Source organism: Pleurodeles waltl, chromosome 6, assembly GCF_031143425.1.
Source record: "Pleurodeles waltl isolate 20211129_DDA chromosome 6, aPleWal1.hap1.20221129, whole genome shotgun sequence".
Classification (NCBI taxonomy): Eukaryota; Metazoa; Chordata; class Amphibia; order Caudata; family Salamandridae; genus Pleurodeles; species Pleurodeles waltl.
The window spans coordinates 144,447,324-144,468,406 of NC_090445.1; positions in this window are offsets into that span (position 1 = coordinate 144,447,324).

The following is a 21,083-nucleotide window of genomic DNA, read 5'->3' on the forward strand; positions in this document are numbered from 1 at the left end:
GCAAATTTTAAAAATGCATATAAAATGCATTTTTAAAATGTACATGTAAAGCACACATGCCCTTTTGGCATTTGTGCACCTTACATGTCCTAAAACACTTTTTGGGGTGCAGCAGAGGGGGCCTTAGGCCCCCAGCACCCTGGAGTTTTGCATTTCCAAAATTGCGATTTCCAGTTAAGAAATCGCAATTTTGGAAATGCAAAAAATTCGCAAATATGGGCCTACAGGCCCGTAGGTGCGAATGGGGCCAGTATCACAATTTGCGATTCGGTAATAGCATTTGCGATTTTTAAGAAATCGCTATTACCGAATCGCAAATGTGATACATTGCATTTTTTCGAATCAGAAATAGCGATTTCTTAAAAATCGCTATTTCCGACTCGCAAAAGGCATTCTTGATACATCTGGCCCAATATGTTCAGTTGAAGACAAAGGTGTCTTATTAACTGTATTAGTAATATCTTACTAATTGATTTCAAGCCAAGAATGTGTCAAAAGAGAGGTATTAGGTTGTTCAGAGCAGTGAATCAAGGAACGGACACTGATGTTAGTTGGGACTGTAAAGTAGGCAGTCGAGGTGAGGGGAAATGTAGATCTGACCTAAAAGAGAACAGTATGATTGTCAAAAACTGAATCAAGAATGTGTCTAGTTGAATGGGTAGTGGCGTTGAGAAGTGGTAAAAACCCTAGTGCATTCACAGATTACATTAGATTTAGAGCATTGGCTGACCAATCTCATCCAGGTGATGATTAAGATCTCAAAGGACAGAGAAAATATCAGTGCTTAAGACAAACAGCACCAAAAAGAAAGGTAAGGACATACAGAAGTTAGTTCAGTGCTTATGAATGTGGGAGTAGAGTGTGAATTTTTATTGTAAATATAAAAGCTTTGTAAAAGAGGAGCTATTAGCCAGAATGGTGCAGGATATCATGGAGCAGTGGATAATTGTGAAACTGTATCTTGATCTCTTTCACAGTCATGGCACAAGTTGACATAGCTGAGAGGGATGATGACTGATAAACCTCGACCAGAGGATTCCTGTGTCCAAGTTTTGGTAAAGAATAGTACTTCCGGATTGTGGGGTGTATTAAAATAAAATATTTCTACCTTGTTTTTCAGAAGGGATCATAAGTTAATCAAATATCTATTGGCTAGAGTGAGTAAAGGAGAAGTGATAGTCCAATCTCCAGACTTTTCCAATGCCTTGAGCTTGGTTGAAGAAAGACTATCACATAAAGGTTGAAAGTAGAAACAACAAAAGGTTGTTTTTAAATAAAATGAAAAAAGGAGAACCCAAATCAGGTAGGGAACATAGCAAGCAAGGCAAACATAGAGGATGAAGCGGATTAAGGTGGTCAGCAGAATAGGCTCAATGCTGTCATGAAGGAATCTGGAAATCCAAGGTCCCTGTGGCTAGCTGCAGCCTGAGTGTGGACAGCTGCAGATAGGCTTGCATTTGGTGCACCTTTAGCAGGCCGCTGGTGTACCCGAAGTTGCTCTAGCATTCTGTAAAACAAGTCTGCCATGGCAGCCCTTCAGCTCTCTTTGAACTCTCTTGTCAAGATAAAGAAACCAAACTCATTCTCGTAGCGCTCATTTAGTGGTAACAATTCCATGATGTCTTTCAAGGGCTCCTTTAATTACTTGTTGTCACAGACTCTCTGGCATGACAATTCTTGATCATGTAAGACAATACCTTCTTAATTAACAGACAGTTCGTCTTTCAAATTTTTTAACTTCTGATATTCACTGTCACATGTGAGAGGTCCAGTGTGCTGTTTCCAGTATTTATATGCAATAATGTATTTTAGTATCAACATGTTGCTGTCCTTATTTGTTGCAGTAATAATTTCTTCCAAAGAGGGGTGTTAGACTTTACAGTAAAGTTAATGTAGGTTTCAGCCGCTTTGGAAGGTGTACCCTGACACTGGGCTTTCGCGTGTGAAGAGTAGTCAGTGGGATTTTGATCTTTCCCTGGTCAGTGTACAATAAGGTACTCATATTGGTTTAATTGGAAACCCCAATGTTCAATTCTAGGAGGCATCTTGGCCTTTAGGCTTTGAAAAGATGGTAAGCAACGCTTGATGACTGGTTACCAGAGTGAAAGGTTTTCCATGTAAGAATGCGAGGAAATGTTCACAGGCCCACACTACTGCTAAACTATCTTTCTCAGGTTGTGAATAGGTACATTCAGTTTGAATCAAACTGATGCTTGCATATGCTACAATGTGTCTTAGAACATTTGGGTGTCCAGTAGGATGGGCAAGGATCGATCCCAGTCCGACCAGGCTTTCATCAACCACAACCTCCGTATGAAGCTTTGGATCAAAGAAGGCCATTCCAGTGGCATTCTCAATTGCATCTTTGAGTTTTTTTTAAAACATTGTTAACATTCATGTGACTAGTAGAATGAAGCATTTCTTTTTGTTAAATCTCATTTGGGAGCACTGACTATGGCAAAGTCACATACGTATGTCGAACAGTATCTGGCCATGCCAAGCAATGAACATAACGTGCTAACCTCTTTTGGGGACGGGTGGCTAACAAAGCTTGTACTTTAGCTGGATCTGGTGGTATAACCCAATCAGAAAATATATTGCCTAAGAATTTAGGTTTGTTTTGTTAAACTCTCATTTTTCAGAGTGAAACCTGCATCAGCAAGTGAACAACATACTTGTGTGTGAGCTTTATCATGTTCCTTTTGAGTAGCTGCAAAAACCAATATGTCATCACTGTGATTGAAAGCATTCATGACAGGTTATATGATATGTCGAATGATATCTTGTAAAAGTTCTGCAGCTGAAGATACACTAAAATTTAAGTTCTTATATCTGAACAAACCAATGTGGGTAGAAAAGGTAGTAATGTACCTGCAATTTTCTTCAAGTTCCAGTTGAGGATATCCTTTGCTCAGGTCAAGGTGAGAGAATGCCTTGGCACCAGTTAACTGTATGATTATGTCAGCAATGTGTGGACCGTGATGTAGTTCTCTTTCAAATGCCTGGTCAGCTTGAGGCATATTAACTAAGATGTGTACAGCTCCTTCACTACCCCTTTTAGGCACTATCGCTATGGGCGAAACCCATGGGGTTGGACCAGTAGATCGCCCAATGATGTGATTTAGCAAGGTTTCGAGCTCTTTCTCAACAGCTTCTTGCAGATGAAACACAAGCATCTATGCCAATGAGCAACAGGACGACTTCCTCATTGACATGCAGTTTCACTTTCATGATCATAAGTTTTCCCAATCCTTGAAAAAGCGATGAGTGGCTGACTTACTATTTTGTGATGAGCATTCATGTTGTAGTTACCAGATCCCAGTCCCATATCAGCAGCAGTATTGAAACTGTGTAAAATAGCATTTGATGTATTACCATGAAGTACGTGAATGGGTAATTGTACTTTTTGTGTCTCATAGTTGTTATGGATGAACCTTGACTTTTTAATGGTGTTGATGCAGCCCATGTATACACTTTAGTTTTAGACAGTGTAAGGTGGGGCAATGGAGACAATCCATTGTATTTCTGTTTCGGCATAATGTTTATCCATGCATCACTGTCAATAATTAAAGGTATGGAGCAACCGTTTACTTTTAGTGTAATCTTCGCACAATGCCAGTCAGACATGCGCATACTTTTCTGAGGTAAATATCAATATGTTACAAGCATCTTCTTCCCTGTCACTTGACAATGAAGCTGAAGAACTTTTGGACGAAGATTTAGATGGCAATCAACTTCTTTTGGTGTTGATTTGCCTCAGCTGATGTTGCTGCTTGGCCTTGTGGGCATGTGTAGAATATCAATTCTGGGACGTTCTGGCATCCATTTGGTTTTCTCGTCATGACACATTTGCACACATATTTCCACAGCCTTGCATACTTGTCCAATGACAGGACATTTACCTTTGTGTGGAAATGAAAATCCTCATCTAAAGCAGTTTCTTTTTTACTGGGGTCACCACTTTGTGTCTTTAGCTTTAGATTTCTGCTTACTTTTCATTTTCATGACTGACTCATTCCGGGCACCTCTGGCCTCCACGTCAGCAACTTGTGGATCAGTATGTTCTTCAGCTCTGGCAGCCATGAAAAATCACTTCAGACTAAGGGTTTCTCTAAGCATTTGTCATCTGAATAAATCTGACAAACATCCGTCGATAATTCGGAGACGTACAGGCTCTTCATCATTGAATTCATTGAACTTACACTGTGACGAGCATATAAAGTCTCTCTACAAATTTGTTTATTGTTTCACCAACTTTCTGTCATTCCTGACTGAAAATATATCTTTCGTAATTGACATTTGGCATTGGATTGAACTTGAGATTTGACACTTTTTGATTTGAAGGAATGTAAATTCTTAAGTTCACTGCAGTTTCTTTATTACCTCTTTTACTTGTTCACCAGCTGGATTTTCAGGTATTTGACAATCTTTATGTTTCTTCCAGTGCATCAATGAAATCATCAAACATTTCTATCTAGGTAGTCCATTGGTCACCAATATTTAGCTTTTTGGCTAAGGAAGACAGTGGTTTTAGGAATGCAGCAGTATCATAACTTGTGGAACTTTCTGCTGTGGAAAGTGAAGCTCGCTCCTGCAGCTCCTGCCGCGCACTTGCTCTGGCTTCTTCGTCAAGCACTAGCCTTGTGCTACCACCTGAATTGTAGTGCCCGCTCTCTGCCTGTGAGGTGCTGTCTTCTTCTTTAGAGGTGAATAGCGCCTTTGTTTCTTGCACGGGTTCTTCACCCTTCTCTTCACTCTGCATTGTGTTTGTGTCTACTCACAGCATTCTCTTGCATCTGGCTGTCATTGCTAGCTGCGTTTTCTGTGCCTTTAGAGTTCCTCTGTACCTGGTAGTCGCTGCCTGTAGCGTTTCTCTTACCTGGTTGTCACTACTTTTAGCTTTTCTCAGTATGATTTATAGCTTAGTGTCGCGTAGTGGTGCTGTACTCTAACAATGGCTTTACTAGCAAGTTTCTGGCCAACAATGCATAAACTTCTCAATGGGGCTTTCGTTAACTTCTACAGCTTCACACTGGCTGGAGTGGCGCTTTGAATTCAAATGTGCCAAACGTCGATCTTTGCTTTAATTGAGGCATGAGTGGCACATATAAGCAGGTGGCAAACTCTCTGAAAGAGCACTGTTGATCTTCGGAGTACATATCCCCTATCCCTTCACCAGTTGGAGCATCCTCCCCAGCCGGGGTACTCACAAATGATGACGCCACACATGGAGCTTGATCTTACAGGTCTTTATTGCTCTGCGTGTAACCGCACACTCAACATTCTAACAAGAAATCAATTCACCACACCCAAACACTTACATCACAATTCTATGGAGTCCATCAAGAACCAAAAGAATCCAGTCATCAATAACACTCAAGACACTACACCGATCAGGCAGAGCACTGTTTGAATTCTATTTGTCTTTGCTACTCAATTAAAACATTTTAATTATTTATTTCCAGACAATGTTAGGGCTACTGTTTTCATAGTAGGAATGTTAATTCCCAGCCAAGTGAGAAAAGGATTGGAAGATACTACACGGTAATTGATAATAAGAACAGCATCTTGCTATGAACATGACCTCATTCTATACACAGGATCCATGTACTGCTCCTTCGGGTCATCTACGTATGGAATAAACATAAATCAGGTACTGGTGGCATATGGAGTTCAGGAAGGGCATACATTTAATGACAAACCAGAGGAGTCCTTTTGGCATTCTCATGTCTGGCAGGGTGATTTTGGAGGACATTCAACATTGGCATTTTGGTTTTCACGGGGGTTTCAATTTCACAGGATGAACTTGAGCAAGCTGAACTTTTGAGGAAAATAAAATAATTCCAGAATTGCACAAAGTGACAGCTTTTATCCTTAAAACCAGGGGTCTTCGAATTCTAAACCACATGGAAAAGGCTGCTTTCTTTTAGAAAGTATTTGCAGTTTGAATTACAGAATGTTGACTTCCACTGTTTGTCAATCAGTGTAATTGTAATCTCTCTAAGAGTTTGTTACATCTGTATTCATTTGAAAATCAACAATTCTGGTTAGGCATCAATCTATACTCACTCTACTGGCATTTGTTTTTATTGTGTCTTGTTCTGATCTACTCACTACCTTCTAAAAGTTAAAACTTGACTGCTCGACCACAGTTATCCCTACCTCTGAAGAGGCAAACATTGCGTCCCCCCGTATCTAGACACACAGGCCAGTTGGGAAGATAGGCAGCATAAATTGTGCTTAACACTTCCCTACATCCAACGGAACCCAAGTATCATGCATGATGTCTTCAAGAGCTCAGAGGGGTACCAGAAGGGTGATGGGTTATTGCGAGTTCATAGTATAACGTTATGTAAACTAGGACTGGACCTTAGAAATACCCCTGTCTAAAGAAGGCTATGATGAGAGTGCATGTAGATGAAGAATGGCGGCTTACTTGAGTTCAATGGACCAGTCTTGGTCAAGACCTCTAATTAACGCTTTCCCTCTAAGTCCTGTGGTAAATCCAAACTAGGGCAAAAATGATATGTACCCAGTTTTGGATTGTAAGCCAAACACTAATAGTCCTTGGACACAAGTTTTTCCCACATGGAAATCAAGTCAAATTTTACCTGGAAGAAATGGCATCTTCACAGCAATTGAGAAATTACAATCTCGCTCGTTTTACTGATCGTAAAATGGAATCCACTTGTTGTTCCCCATTCTGAACTAGGAAACACAGAGCCACTCTTCTACTGGCTGAGCTTACATCACAATCACAAAATAACACTATTTCCCCTTTAGAGTTTGCTTACTCGATAATTCCAAGCAAATCATAATGGAGAAGAGGCTTCTCCAAACGCCATGTCTCAATAACCAGTGGTCTGTGCTTTTTACTCAGGGGTCCGAATCTGATTTTAGGGCAGTAAAGAAGATACCTGTAGTCCGTGTGGTGCACCTACAGTAATGGCCTCACTCTGTATTAAGTGTGGGCATGCCCATGAGATGACGTGTCTAGGGATTCATCATTACATAGGCCCAACATAAAACTTTGTAGCAGGACACATATTTGCGCACTATGCCACTGTAGTAGGTAATATGCATTTTGCAGGAAACACAATGGGGGTCATTTTGACCCTGGCGGTCCGAGACCACCAGGGCTAAAAGGACGGAAGCACCGCCAACAGGCTGGCGGTGCTTCCAGCCCTATTACGACCGCGGCGGAAGCGCCGCGGTCGCACCGCCGGGGCTGGCGGTTTCCCGCCGTTTTAGCCCCGGCGGTGATAATCCGCCAGGGCAGCGCTGCAAGCAGCACTGCCCTGGGGATTATGACACCCCTACTGCCAGCCTGTTTCTGGCGGTTTGCACCGCCGGCAAGAGGCTGGCGGTAAGAGTGTCCTGGGGGCCCCTGCGCTGCCCATGCCACTGGCATGGGCAGTGCAGGGGCCCCCTAACAGGGCCCCGGCCAGCTTGCAGACAGTGAAATGCGCGACGGGTGCAACTGCACCCGTCGCACGGCCGCAACACCGCCGGCTCCATTAGGAGCTGGCTCCTATGTTGCGGCCTCATCTCCGCCGGCCCAGTGGGAATGTCATAATGGGGGCCGCTTGAGTGCGGCCTCACGGCGGTTACCGCCGCCCGCCAAGGTCGTAATGACCCCCAATGTGTTTCCCCGAACGTCCCTAAGTTTTTTCAGTTTTTGCTCAGGGGTCCTTATCCGATTTTATATTAATGAATGAACTAATGTATGAATACATGACATAAAAGTTATTTGTAGTTTCTTTTTATTTAGGCACTTAGGGCCTGATTACAACTTTGGAGGAGGTGTTAATCCGTCCCAAATGTGACGGATCTACCACCAGCCGTATTACGAGTTCCATAGGATATAATGGACTCGTAATACGGCTGGTGGTATATCCGTCACATTTGGGACGGATTAACACCATCCTACAAAGTTGTAATCAGGCCCTCATTAAGCACAGCCTAGCCCAAGAGTGATAGATTGCTGTGCAAAAAGTACCTGTTTGTTGAAAGTAGGACCGCAAACCTTGGAAACGTATGGTAGACCTCCCTACCCATGCTCTCTCAGGAACTTATTCAGATATTTCACTTTTCTGAGAGGTTATTAGGCAGACTTTTATAAAGCAGCTCTGCTTTAAGGTGGTGTCAATTTCAATTCTAAGAGAAGCTTTTCAACTTTGAAAATGTCTCAAAGCTTTTTGCTTTGCCATGTTTGGGTGATAATCAAAAGCTTGAATTTTGTGACAAATTATATCACACATATAACACTATGGTGATTTTTTTGAGCCTTGCGGCAAAGCCAACAAGCGGTTCGAATAGAGAAGCAGTGTCTCTGCCAACCTAGCTGTAAGTACAACCATGGACAGGGTGGGAACACCTTTGAAGAAACTACTAGATGCTGTATGTATCTATGCATGTATGTTTGTGGTTTATTATAGCACAAATCTAGCCAGAGACGGTGGAGTGTTGTACAAGGTCAAGCACAAGCATAAAGTCAATGTGTGATATGAGAGTCAGCTGTTTTGTGCACTGCTAAAAAATGTGAGGTAGTGTTCTCAGGGTTGGATAAAAAATAGGCCCAGGACCATATTAAGGGTGGCCTCCATTAAAGTATTAGACATCTAAAGAAGTCTCACTTTTTGCAAATTTGGGGTGAGTTTCACACACTGTACAGGTGTTTAGCAAAGAATAGAAGACTGAATGTATTTTAGATTGCTGTAAGCAACGTTTGTTTTAATATCAGCGAAATCAACAGTAAAGCTTCCCAGCATACCATAGAACAAGCCCACAAAAGCCAAAAACACAGCCCACACACTGACATGTCAGCCAGCCCATCAGGCACTGCCTGATTACCCTATAGGTCAGCCCAACCCTGAGTGTTTGTGAAAGAGGTATGTATACAACTCTGTCCTAAAATGGAGCAGCATTGGAGTGGTTCAGATGGATAAAGGGATGTTGGTCCAGATCCAGGTTGAATAGATGGAAAAGGCCTAATATCTTATTTTTTACATTTCTTAGTCAGCAGTCTCATGTCCTAGTTGCAAGAATGTTGAGAACAACCAGAGATGGAGTCCTTATTTGCAAGATATGCACAGGTGCTGGTTGTAAGGGCTTTGTAAATGATGCAATTTTGAAGATTGCGGGGTTCAGCAAAGAGAGCTAATGGACTTCCCTCAAGATGGGGATGATATGATTATATTTCTTCAAACTCTGGGTGAGTATGCTAGGGTGTGGTAGATGCCCTTAAGGGGGGACAGTGTGTAAACTGAAAAGCCATGGAGCTGGGCATTATCACTAACCAGGAGGGAGAGTATTAGGGATGCAGTTCTGAAGTCACTTTCTTGAAGAAACAGTTTCATTAGAAGAGAGAGCTGATACAAGGATGTCTTTGTTTTTTCGGCAATGCTGTCAGTCAGACTTATCCTATTGGCTTAACTTTTGTTTGTCTTTGTAAACTTAAACTCTCAACATATGGGGGTGAGTTTTTTGGGGGAAAAACATGGAGGGAGTTGTCTCCCAGTGTGTGAAAAATAATGTTTTTATTCCTGCCAGGGACTGTCATGATGGGCTTCAGAAGGGCTTTCTCCAAGAAGGGGGCTAATGACAAAACTTCTACCACTAGCATTTGGATGGCAAGTATGGTTTTCTTGCTTGGGCTCATCATTGAAGAGGGAGTCTGTGTGGGAGAATGGCGTAGCATTTATTTTCCTAGGCACTCAGGTTTCTGAGAGGACAGGAGCACCAGGGTCTGCGGAGAAACTTTGCACAGGATGCTAGAGGCAAGGCAATAGCATATGCTTACCAAGTGTGGTGTGACTGTAGTCAGGCCTACTGCCCGTACCCTAGCATCCTTCGATGGCTGATCCTCCAAGGTCAATGTGTGACAGGGCCAAGTCCAACAATGGGTTGACCGGTATATTTTAAATAAAACCCATTCAGACTCTCAGCTTTCAAAGGAAAGAAGTGTTTGCATCGGAACTGAGTAGGTTTGAAAAGCAGGTGTGGTGCCAATTTAAGCAACAGCTATCCCTAACAAGGAAGCCTGGGCTGCGTCACCTAGTCCCAAGCATCCCTGAGTTCCAGCAACCTTTTGACATGAACACATTTTCACACTCACAAAACTAATTTGTAGGACCAGGAGCCTCCCCGGATCTCAAAGATGTCAAATCTCAAGACCCTGAAATTGAAACCCTTAGGGTGTAGACAAATCTGAGCCAGAAAATCCAGAATTGGGGATAAGTCTGCATGTCTGTCCTTTGTCTTAACCAAGCGTGTAATATGATGGTAGTTTCTTTAGAGTGCCTAATGCTGCCACAGTCCTGTAGCTGTCTAGCACTAGTCAGAACAAGGACCACCGTTCCCTAACTCTATAGTACACAAATTACCAACCGCACTAGGATGAAACGTTTATTTAACCTTGCCAGATTTGTTACCTGTGATCCACAGTTTACACACAAATCTCTGCAATGCATGCACTAATCTGCTGAGCTAGATTGCCTCACTAGTCAGATAAACTAATAGGAGCGTAGTGAACCCCTCACCTGAGCCCAAAGAGCGGGGGCTGCCAATGGGCCAAATAGCAGCCTAGGTCACCAAAATCCCATGTAGTCCTTTCTGGGCCCTTTCCTTCTGCATGTCAGCAGAGGTTCATAAATAAAGGTCACAGTAAAAATCATGTCACAGATAAGAGGTGAAGGTCATTGTTTGGCACAACAGCTAAGTACAGTGATTGAGACACAGAAAGAGAAATGATGAAAACTATTAAGAAAGGAGGAAGAAAGGAGAGTGAGGTTGCAGAAAGGAAATAAAGAAGAGATGTGAAAAAACAACACAGCTGGGATGATTAAAGATGTGAAAAATCAAAAAGGGACAAATGAAGGAACTAAACCCCCAAAAACCCCTGGGGTAGTTCAGACTTTATATTTTTTTGGCAGCACTTTAATTTTTTTTAATTATTTCTTGAGTGCTCCTCAGTACAATAAGAAAGATATTTCAGAAAAAATTCACAGATGTGATGTAAAAAGTAGTATTTGCTATTCTTTGTGAAATAAAACGTTCTTAGTAGGAGAACACCCTCTTAACTCCAACTTCCCATCCCGAGCAGTTCCAGGGGTGGTGGAGTTCACTCGCTTTGCTCATTGGTCCTAATTCACACTGGGCCTCGTCGTCGCAACAGGGGTGCTGCACTTGTGGCGGTACCTCCATTGTGCAGTTTCCCATGCCACCATAGGTGCTCCGTATCTAAGATATGGCGCACCATGGTGGTAGTTAAGGAACTAGTGTCATAATTTTTTATGCTAGTTCGTAGCTTTGAAGGATTAGCGTAAAAAATGTTGGCTCTAATCCTGCAAAGCCCATTGAGGCCCATTGCAAACAATGGGGTGCCTCCTTTTAACGCCTGCTCTGAGCAGGAGTTAAAAGTGCAGAAAAAAACTGACGCAAAGAAATCCCTTAGAATTCTTTGTGCCATTTTTTCACACACCCCCCTCTCATGGGAGAACACCCCCTTTGCATACACTATGCCTGGCACAGGCATAAAGTAGTGCAAAGGGTTACAAAGTGGTGCAATGCATGCATTGCGCCACTTTGTAAATTTGGCGTGCCGATTTTAGCCGTGTTGGACCACATTAGCGTCAAACAAAAATTACACTAATGGGGCACAAGGAGGCCCTAGGGGCCCCTTAACTCTGCTCTAAAGTCCTTTAATGCGCCAATTACTTCGGTTAGATAAAGCTCTTGGCTAGCCCAGGTCATAATTAAAATGAAGTGCAGAATACCACAATTGTTCTGTCAAAGATATGGTTTTCTCTCTTCCTGTCACACTTGTACCAGAAGCAAAGCAGGCATTTGCCAAGGGAAGTGGCTTAGATCCCATGAAAATGCTGATGCATGAGTAAATTTGAACTGACTTTAGTGGATTACATAGATTGCACTGGTGCCTGTGAAAATTTGCTCCAACGTTTACACCTACTTTTGGGAGTGCCTAACTAGTGGCATCCGTTGTTTGTTCTCTTGTGAACTTTGTCACAAATACCTGCGCTATCCATTCAATTAAAAAATATTTGTGCAAAATTGCATCAGTTCAATACAGAAGCTGTGTGTGTGCGTGCGCGTGTATACACGCAAGCACACACACGTGTGCATGTAATTTTAATGTGAATTATAACCCCATTAGACTCAAATAATCCCTTCTTCTAGCTATCACATCTGCAGATGTCCAAACCCTCATTAGATAGAAGCTGGAGGTTATCATTGACGGATTCTCACCAGACCCTCTGATTTTAGTGCTGACAGTCTTGGGTATATTTCTTCCTTTTCCAGTAAATCTTTCCACATGACTCAGACTGCAGGGGTTCAGGGCAGAGCCACCGAGATCTACGGCCTTTGGACTTCTCCTCTGGTAGACATGGGAACGCTACAATGTTATATTGTAGGATTAGTATAACTAGGCCCTTTATGTTTATCCGTGTTTGTTTAATGTAGAGCCGGAAACCACAACACGGCTCTGTTCAAACTTGGATTATCAACGTCAACTATGAGGATGTTTTCAAGAGAAATATTGCAGAGCATTTTTTCAGAGACGGTCCCTAATCTATCGATTTAAACTGTAATTTCCGGCAGGCTGCTCACGGGTGTGAGCGGATAACTGCTTTCCACGTGCTCCGCACGCATGGCTACTACAAGCCACCAATATGTGAACTGACCTGCTTCCGTCCCACGTGACTGGAGTCAAGGTAGCAACGGCACACTCAGGCTTTTCTCTACAAATTCTTAAATAGTTCCAAAGGCCTGTAAACTTAGCACAATTTGTAAGAATTGAAATGTGTAGCCAAATGTGAGAATTCTGCCGACGAAATCGGTAACAAAACAGTTTTTTTGCAAGAACATTTGCCAGTAGGCAAAGAGTTTTGCAAAGGGAATGCAAAATGTGGGCACCCTTGGCTGTTGGCTGCAGTAGCGTATAAAGGCTGTCACGGGCTCTGTTGCATTGCAAGCAAGAACAAGCATTTGTGGGTCTTGCGAGTTTGAGCTATTAGTGTTGTAAATTACTAACTGGACTTTTCTTGCCACATAAATTGAAAATGAAAAGTAAAACAGTTGACATAAGCGAGCCGATTCAAAGCGCCACGGCTGCAATGAGCGTGAAGGAGAGACATAAAAGGAAAAAGAAGTTTGCTCACAGTCAAACGTATTGGCAAAAGTGCAATTATCCAGGTAACAGGGTCGGTGTCCAAACAACAAAACCGCCCCAAAGAGGAACAAACCTAAAGCATTTACCAATGATAACAAAGGATTTTTGAAAGGCAAGCTCACAAACGAGTAATATCGATGGGCGTGCAGTGGGCGTGGTTAAAATCCCACAGATATATTACAACACGTCAAAGAGCTTGCGCACTCAACCCAAAAAGGTTGCTTTCTGGACCAAGAGCTTACCTTTCTGCTAAATTTGGTGTAATTCCATCCAGTGGTTCGGGCGCTATTCCTGTTCAAAATCCCTATGGGAAAATGCATGGGGGCAAAAGTGTTTTGGGATCCCCCTTTTTCTCTGTCCCGCTCAACTGATCACCCTGAAACTTTCCAGACAGTTGCTGAAGTGAGCGTCGTATTTTTTGGGTAAAGTTAGTGAAGCTTAATCAAACGACGCCAAAGTTATTACCAAAACAAAAAATGCTTTTTCTAAGGAAACTTGGACCTAACTACCTAGTGGCGACCGACACTAGGTTTTATATATCTATATATGTATATATATATATACATATATATATATATAAATATATATACATATATATATATATATATGTATATATATATATATACATATATATATATATATATATATATATATATATATATATACAGCTATATATATAAAGATATATATATTCACACACACACATTTATGTTAGTTGGAGAGCAACAGAGCACTAACTTTTATCCAGAGTGGATTAAATTCACTGATGCTGGGTAGCAGCACGAGGAAACTGAAAAGGAATGCTGCATGTGTTGGTGTAAGAAAATTTGTGCCAGAGAAGAGGAATATCTTTCAAAAAGAAAGACTTCAAATATTGTGCTGGTCTTAAAGGTATCAGCTTATCTTCAGAAAAACTTATGCATCAATAAAGGGCCCTGGATGGAATTCAGTATATTTCACTGAATACCATTTCTGAGAAGCTTTTACATAAGGGGAAATCCGAGAGTTGAGGACTCAAGTAAATGTGCTTGTTTACCTTTTAAATACATGTTCTTGACTACCTTAGCTTAAAAGCTTATCATTTGCTGAAAAAACAGATTGCTTGAGACTGAATTTGACATATGACAAACTCTGTTGTAGGGTTTCACCAGGTAGCACTGTACTTAGAATAATTTGTGAAAAATCTACGAAATATTATCTTCTCGTGCAATCGCCGCACCGTGAAACATATTTGTGGTGCTAACTCTGCAACTCAAATGCGCTAACAAAAAGTGAGAGCAACAGGCACATTAAGCTGGCATCCCACATCATGCTTCAACTGTACGACATGTCTGTGCCCACTCAAACAATGTTCGCTTCAAGTATTTTTTCCCAGAAGCACCAAGCAAGCAAATCAGAGTTTCAGTCTGGACAGTGTTAAAAGCACAGCCTGCTCCCATGTGAGTCTAACTACATGAATACTGATGTTTTTAAGTTTGAAGGCAACTTTCTTGAGGGGGGCCAACCATGTCCAAACTGAGTAGCTCCCTTGACTTCTCTATCTAGCCCTCTACGTTTATTCAACCAAAAAAAATCATAAAGTCATTTAACTTAACACAATAATTCACCACTAAATGCATTATTAGGTTCCTTGAATAATCAGTATATGGCCCGTATTGTAAATTCCATTTGGAGGGTTAACTATTTTATGCTTGAAATCCTATTTTTACATGTCTTCGTTCTAGTAACCCTTCATGTTAATTAATGCTTATTAATTCCCATGTCTCTCTTTAGATGTTGGATTTCCTACACCCATAGAACCATTTGTAGGGTTCAGACAAGTCACCTTTAGACCTTGAATAGCAGAGATGGGTTGATACAGATCTAGAGGATTAAGCTGTTGCCTACTTCTCCACCTCACTGGCCAGAGACATCCTCATACTTATAAACTGGTGAACATCATAACTCAATGCACTGTGCATGGCTATGCCGTGTTCCAACAAAAACGATCTCCAAGACCAAACCAGATCCCTCCCAAAGTAGATCCCTCCCAATACAGTCGAACTAACAGACTTCTGAAAGAGTGAACTTAACTGTTGTCCAATCTGTATCAAGAGTCACATGCAGTGACACATGAAGAGTGGAGAACATGAAGTTAGGTAAGTGAGAACTGCATATTGAGAAACAGAAATACAACTACAAATCAGATATAGTTCGTACTGAGGTTACTGGATATTTTGTTCACAACTTTATTTATTTTGCATAGACTCAAGGGTATGTGCACTATACTACACCACTCCTTACAGCCGTTCAAAAGCCACCTGTGACTTTATTCTAACTGACTTATATGTATTTCTGTTCTTACATAGACATGCTTTTCACATTTACATCTTAATATATTCTGTCTGCATTTTAGTATATTCACTGCACAAATTCCCTCACCCGGTTTTAAGCTTCTGAGGCATTATACAAATCACAACACAAACTACATTGATAACATTCCTACCTCAGCCTCACCCCGACATCTGCTATAAACAAGTAAGCATGCAAAATAAATTCCTGCTGCAGGTTTGCTGAACTCTTGGTGAGCAGGCACTTAATCGAAGCCAGGTTTTCCAAGGGCATGTCTTCCAGAAGCAGGATGCCTCAGTGTAGGAAAGTACCATCTTGCCTGGCATGTTACCCCCATATTTCACTGTATATATGTTGTTTTAGTGTATGTGTCACTGGGACCCTGCCAGCCAGGGCCCCAGTGCTCATAAGTGTGCCCTGTATGTGTTCCCTGTGTGATGACTAACTGTCTCACTGAGGCTCTGCTAATGCTCTCTCTGCTTTCTAAATTGTCACTAACAGGCTAGTGACCAATTTCACCAATTCACATTGGCATACTGGAACACCCTTATAATTCCCTAGTATATGGTACTGAGGTACCCGGGTATTGGGGTTCCAGGAGATCCCTATGGACTGCAGCATTTCTTTTGCCACACATAGGGAGATCTGACAATTCTTACACAGGCCTGCCAGTGCAGCCTGAGTGAAATAACATCCACGTTATTTCACAGCCATTTACCACTGCACTTAAGTAACTTATAAGTCACCTATATGTCTAACCTTCACCTGGTGAAGGTTGGGTGCAAAGTTACTTAGTGTGTGGGCACCCTGGCACTAGCCAAGGAGCCCCCACATCGTTCAGGGCAAATTCCCCGGACTTTGTGAGTGCGGGGACACCATTTCACGTGTGCACTATACATAGGTCACTACCTATGTATAGCGTCACAATGGTAACTCCGGACATGGCCATGTAACATGTCTAAGATCATGGAAGTGTCACCCCAATGCCGTTCTGGCATTGGGGAGACAATTCCATGATCCCCCGGGTCTCTAGCACAGAACCCAGGTACTGCCAAACTGCCTTTCCCGGGGTTTCACTGCAGCTGCTGCCAACCCCTCAGACAGGTTTCTGCCCTCCTGGGGTCCAGCCAGGCCTGGCCCAGGAAGGCAGAACAAAGGACTTCCTCAGAGAGAGGGTGTTACACCCTCTCCCTTTGGAAAAAGGTGTGATGGCTGGGGAGGAGTAGCCTCCCCCAGCCTCTGAAAATGCTTTGATGGGCACAGATGCTGCCCATCTCTGCATAAGCCAGTCTACACCGGTTCAGGGATCCCCCAGCCCTGCTCTGGTGTGAAACTGGACAAACTGGACAAAGGAAAGGGGAGTGACCACTGCCCCGACCTGCACCTCCCATCTTGGAAACAGAGGTGTTGCTGGCACACTGGACTGCTCTGAGTGGCCAGTGCCATCAGGTGACGTCAGAGACTCCTTCTGATAGGCTCTTACCTTTCTTACTAGCCTATCCTCCTTCCTAGGTAGCCAAACCTCCTTTTCTGGCTATTTAGGGTCTCTGCTTTGGGCAATTCTTCAGATACTGAATGCAAGACCTCACCAGAGTTCCTCTGCATCTCCCTCTTCACCTTCTGCCAAAGCATCGACCGCTGAGTGCTCAGGACACCTGCGAAACCACAACAAAGTAGCAAAGACGACTACTGCAACCTTGTATCGCTTCATCCTGCCGGCTTTCTCAACTGTTTCCTGGTGGTGCATGCTCTGGGGGTAGCCTGCCTCCTTCTTGCACCAGGAGCTCTGAAGAAATCTCCCGTGGGTCGACGGAATCTTCCCCCTGCAACCGCAGGCAACAAAAGACTGCATCACCGGTCCTCTGGGTCCCCTCTCAGCAAAACAAGCATGGTCCCTGGAACTCAGCAACTCTGTCCAAGTGACTCCCACAGTCCAGTGACTCTTCAGTCCAAGTTTGGTGGAGGTAAGTCCCCACGCTAGACTGCATTCCTGGGTACGCATGATTTGCAGCTGCTCCGGCTCCTGTGCACTCTTCCAGGATTTCCTTCGTGCACAGCCAAGCCTGGGTCCCCGACATTCTAACCTGCAGTGCACAACCTTCTGAGATGTCCTCCGGCATCGTGGGACTCCCTTTTGTGACTTCGGGTGGACTCCGGTTCACTCCTCTTCTAAGTGCCTGATCTGGTACTTCTGCGGGTGCTGCCTTCTTCTGTGAGGGCTCCCTGACTTTCTGGGCACCCCCTCTGTCTCCTCATTGAAGTGGCGACATCCTGGTCCCTCCTGGGCCACAGCAGCATCCAAAAACCCTAACCGTGACCCTTGCAGCTAGCAAGGCTTGTTTGCAGTCCTTCTGCATGGGAGTACCTCTGCAAGCTTCTTCACGACGTGGGACATCCATCCTCTAAAGGGGAAGTTCCTAGTCCTCTTCGTTCTTGCAAAACACCAAGCTTCTCCCATCCAGTGGCAGCTTCCTTGCACCCTCAGCTGGCATTTCCTGGGCATCTGCCCACTCTCAACACTGTCGCGACTCTTGGACTTGGTCCCCTTCTCTTACAGGTACTCAGGTCCAGAAACCCACTGTTGTTGCTTTGCTGGTGTTGGTTTTCCTTGCAGAATCCCCCTATCACGACTTCTGTGCTCTCTGGGGGTTGTAGGTGCACTTTACACCTACCTTACAGGGTCTTGGGGTGGGCTATTTTTCTAACCCTCACTGTTTTCTTACAGTCCCAGCGACCCTCTACATGCTCACATAGGTTTGGGGTCCATTTGTGGTTCGCATTCCACTTTTGGAGTATATGGTTTGTGTTGCCCCTATACCTATGTGCTCCTATTGTAATCTATTGTAACTTTACACTGCTTGCATTACTTCCTTTTGCTATTACTGCATATTTTTGGTATTGTGTACATATATCTTGTGTATATTTGGCATCCTCATACTGAGGGTACTCACTGAGATACTTTTGGCATATTGTCATAAAAATAAAGTAGCTTTATTTTTAGTATATCTGTGTATTGTGTTTTCCTATGATATTGTGCATATGACACCAGTGGTATAGTAGGAGCTTTGCATGTCTCCTAGTTCAGCCTAAACTGCTCTGCTATAGCTACCTTCTATCAGCCTAAGCTGCTAGAAACACCTCTTCTACACTAATAAGGGATAACTGGACCTGGTACAGAGTGTAAGTACCCCTTCGTACCCACTACAAGCCAGGCCAGCCTCCTACACTCAGATTTGCTCAGATAGAGTTAACTTCAAAGTTCAACACAAACACACCAAAACGTCTGCATTTCTAACAAAGAAGCAGTGGCAACTGCGAGTGAGGCATATTTTCCACAGTCCACATAACGCAGAAGACCCCAAGGGTGTTTTTTTTTTTTTTAACAGAAAACATACGTAAATGTAAAAGGGGAAAGGCTGTAAAAAGTGATAAATAAAACCCCGCTGGGAGACTTTCTTCCTCAAAACTGCTGCTGACTTGATAAAAGGCCGAAATGCATTTGGTTTTCAAGGTGGAAGAAGCTTCTTAAAATAGCATAACTAGCCTCCTCTATGTGAAGCACAGCCCCGTACTATCCTAACGACAGCCCCACAGCTGCAGTTTGTGCTGTAGACTTTTGGTAAAAAAAAAAAAAATCAGAACTGGACTTTTCATGCCACATAAATTGGTCAACCCTGTCTCATGATTTCGTCTTTTCCTGCCATGTTTTAGTGATCACTGGAGGCTACTGATATCAGAAATCACAAGCCCTTGAGGAGAACTAGAAGATGACTGCACTACCTCGCATTGTGTTGAACAGAAATTGGAAGATAAGTCTGGAAAGTCTTGCAAGCATTCTTGCCTCGCAGCAGAGCAGCCTGAGAAGATTTATGGCCCCAATAAAGGAGATAAGCAATGCCCTGTGTGCAATGTCAGGAAGGGGCCCTGGAGAGAGAGACTCGGGATGCGATGCCAGGCTAAGCAAGTTTCACATAATTGCTTCTAGGTTTAGCTATATTCTACCACAAAGGGCATATTGTGGCTTTCCTGAGCAGTGAGCTAAACAACTGGGTGTTTCTTTTGTAAAACAAGCTTATTTTAGGAGCCAGAGGTAAACAAGTACAGCATAGGAGGAACGGAATGCTGCAATAAAACGCAGGCAGTTACAGTCTAAAACACCCACAGTGAAAAGGGAGCACCAAAGAAATAATAAAAATAGTCCATCACAGCAACAGATAAAGATACCAAAGTGGAATGATACAGTAGTTGGTCACTGCTCTGAAACAGAAAAAGGAGGGAGAATAAGGCAGAACTGACCACTACCGAGCAAGAAGTTTTAAAGGACACTGCAACCAACAAATGAAAACGCTTTGAGCCATAAGAAGTATACTAAAAAGTATACATGAGATCAAACACTTATGCTCGACCTAAAAAGGGCCCCTGTGACTGCGGTTGGGGTAATAAAATACAAACGTTGTCAGGATTCAATGGGCCCCTCTGGGCTCTGGCCATGGTCCTATTGCTGGCCGTTATCCCCACCTCTGTCGATCCCAAGGTTCTAAGCCTCTGCAACAAGTTACTTTCTACTTGTCCATCACCATCCCATTGGTTTGTGGGAGGTTATCATTGGACATGTAGGCAACAGTTTATGTTTTTGGTGGCATATGCAAACCAAGCCGGTCCAGGCATTGCATGGCAATATAAAACATATTATGCTATTTTGAAATGAAGAAGCAGAACCAACTCGACTGCCCTGCTGGACTCCATGGACAACCTGGGACTCAAACAGATCCTCACCAACCCTATGCACACTGCCGGCTACATCCTCCAACCAGTCTTCACGTCCAGCAACAAAATCCAGTTCAGCCACACAACGAGCTCACCTGGATGGACCATGGCATCATCCACTTCACGATCAATGTCAACCGACATGCCACGGTCCCCCACCCCCTGCCGCGCGCCACAGCTGGAACACCATCACCAAATCCCAATGGACAACCACCCTCAACACCACCACCCTCCACACGTCCAACAATGTCAACAAAGCTGCTGCGCACCTTTCAGAATGGTTCACCACCAGCGCTGATTCCATTGCACCCATCAAACCCCTTTGCAACAGCAGGAATAGCAAACACGCCAACTGGTTCACCCCCACACTCAAAGCAGAAAAACAGGAAAGCAGACCACTAGAGAACCGCTGGCTCACCAGCAAAGAACCAGGCGACTGCACAGCCTTCAAGACAGCCCTCAAATCCTACCACCATGCCATCATGCCATCAAAAAAGTAAAGAAAACCACACTAGCCACCCGCCTCCAATCTACAAACTGCACCAAAGAACCATTCCAAATCATCCGAGGAGTCTCCTCACCAAACTCCATCAAAAACACCATCCAGACCTCCAAGTCCCTATGCAACTCTGTCACTGACTTCTTCCACATCAAGATCGCCAACATCTACAAAAACTTTGAGCCCCAACCACCGTAACCGGACCTCCCAACTCCTCCCACCACCCTCTCACCCCACCACCTGACTTACTGGACCCCCCTCGACACTGAAACCACAATATCCATCATGTCCTCC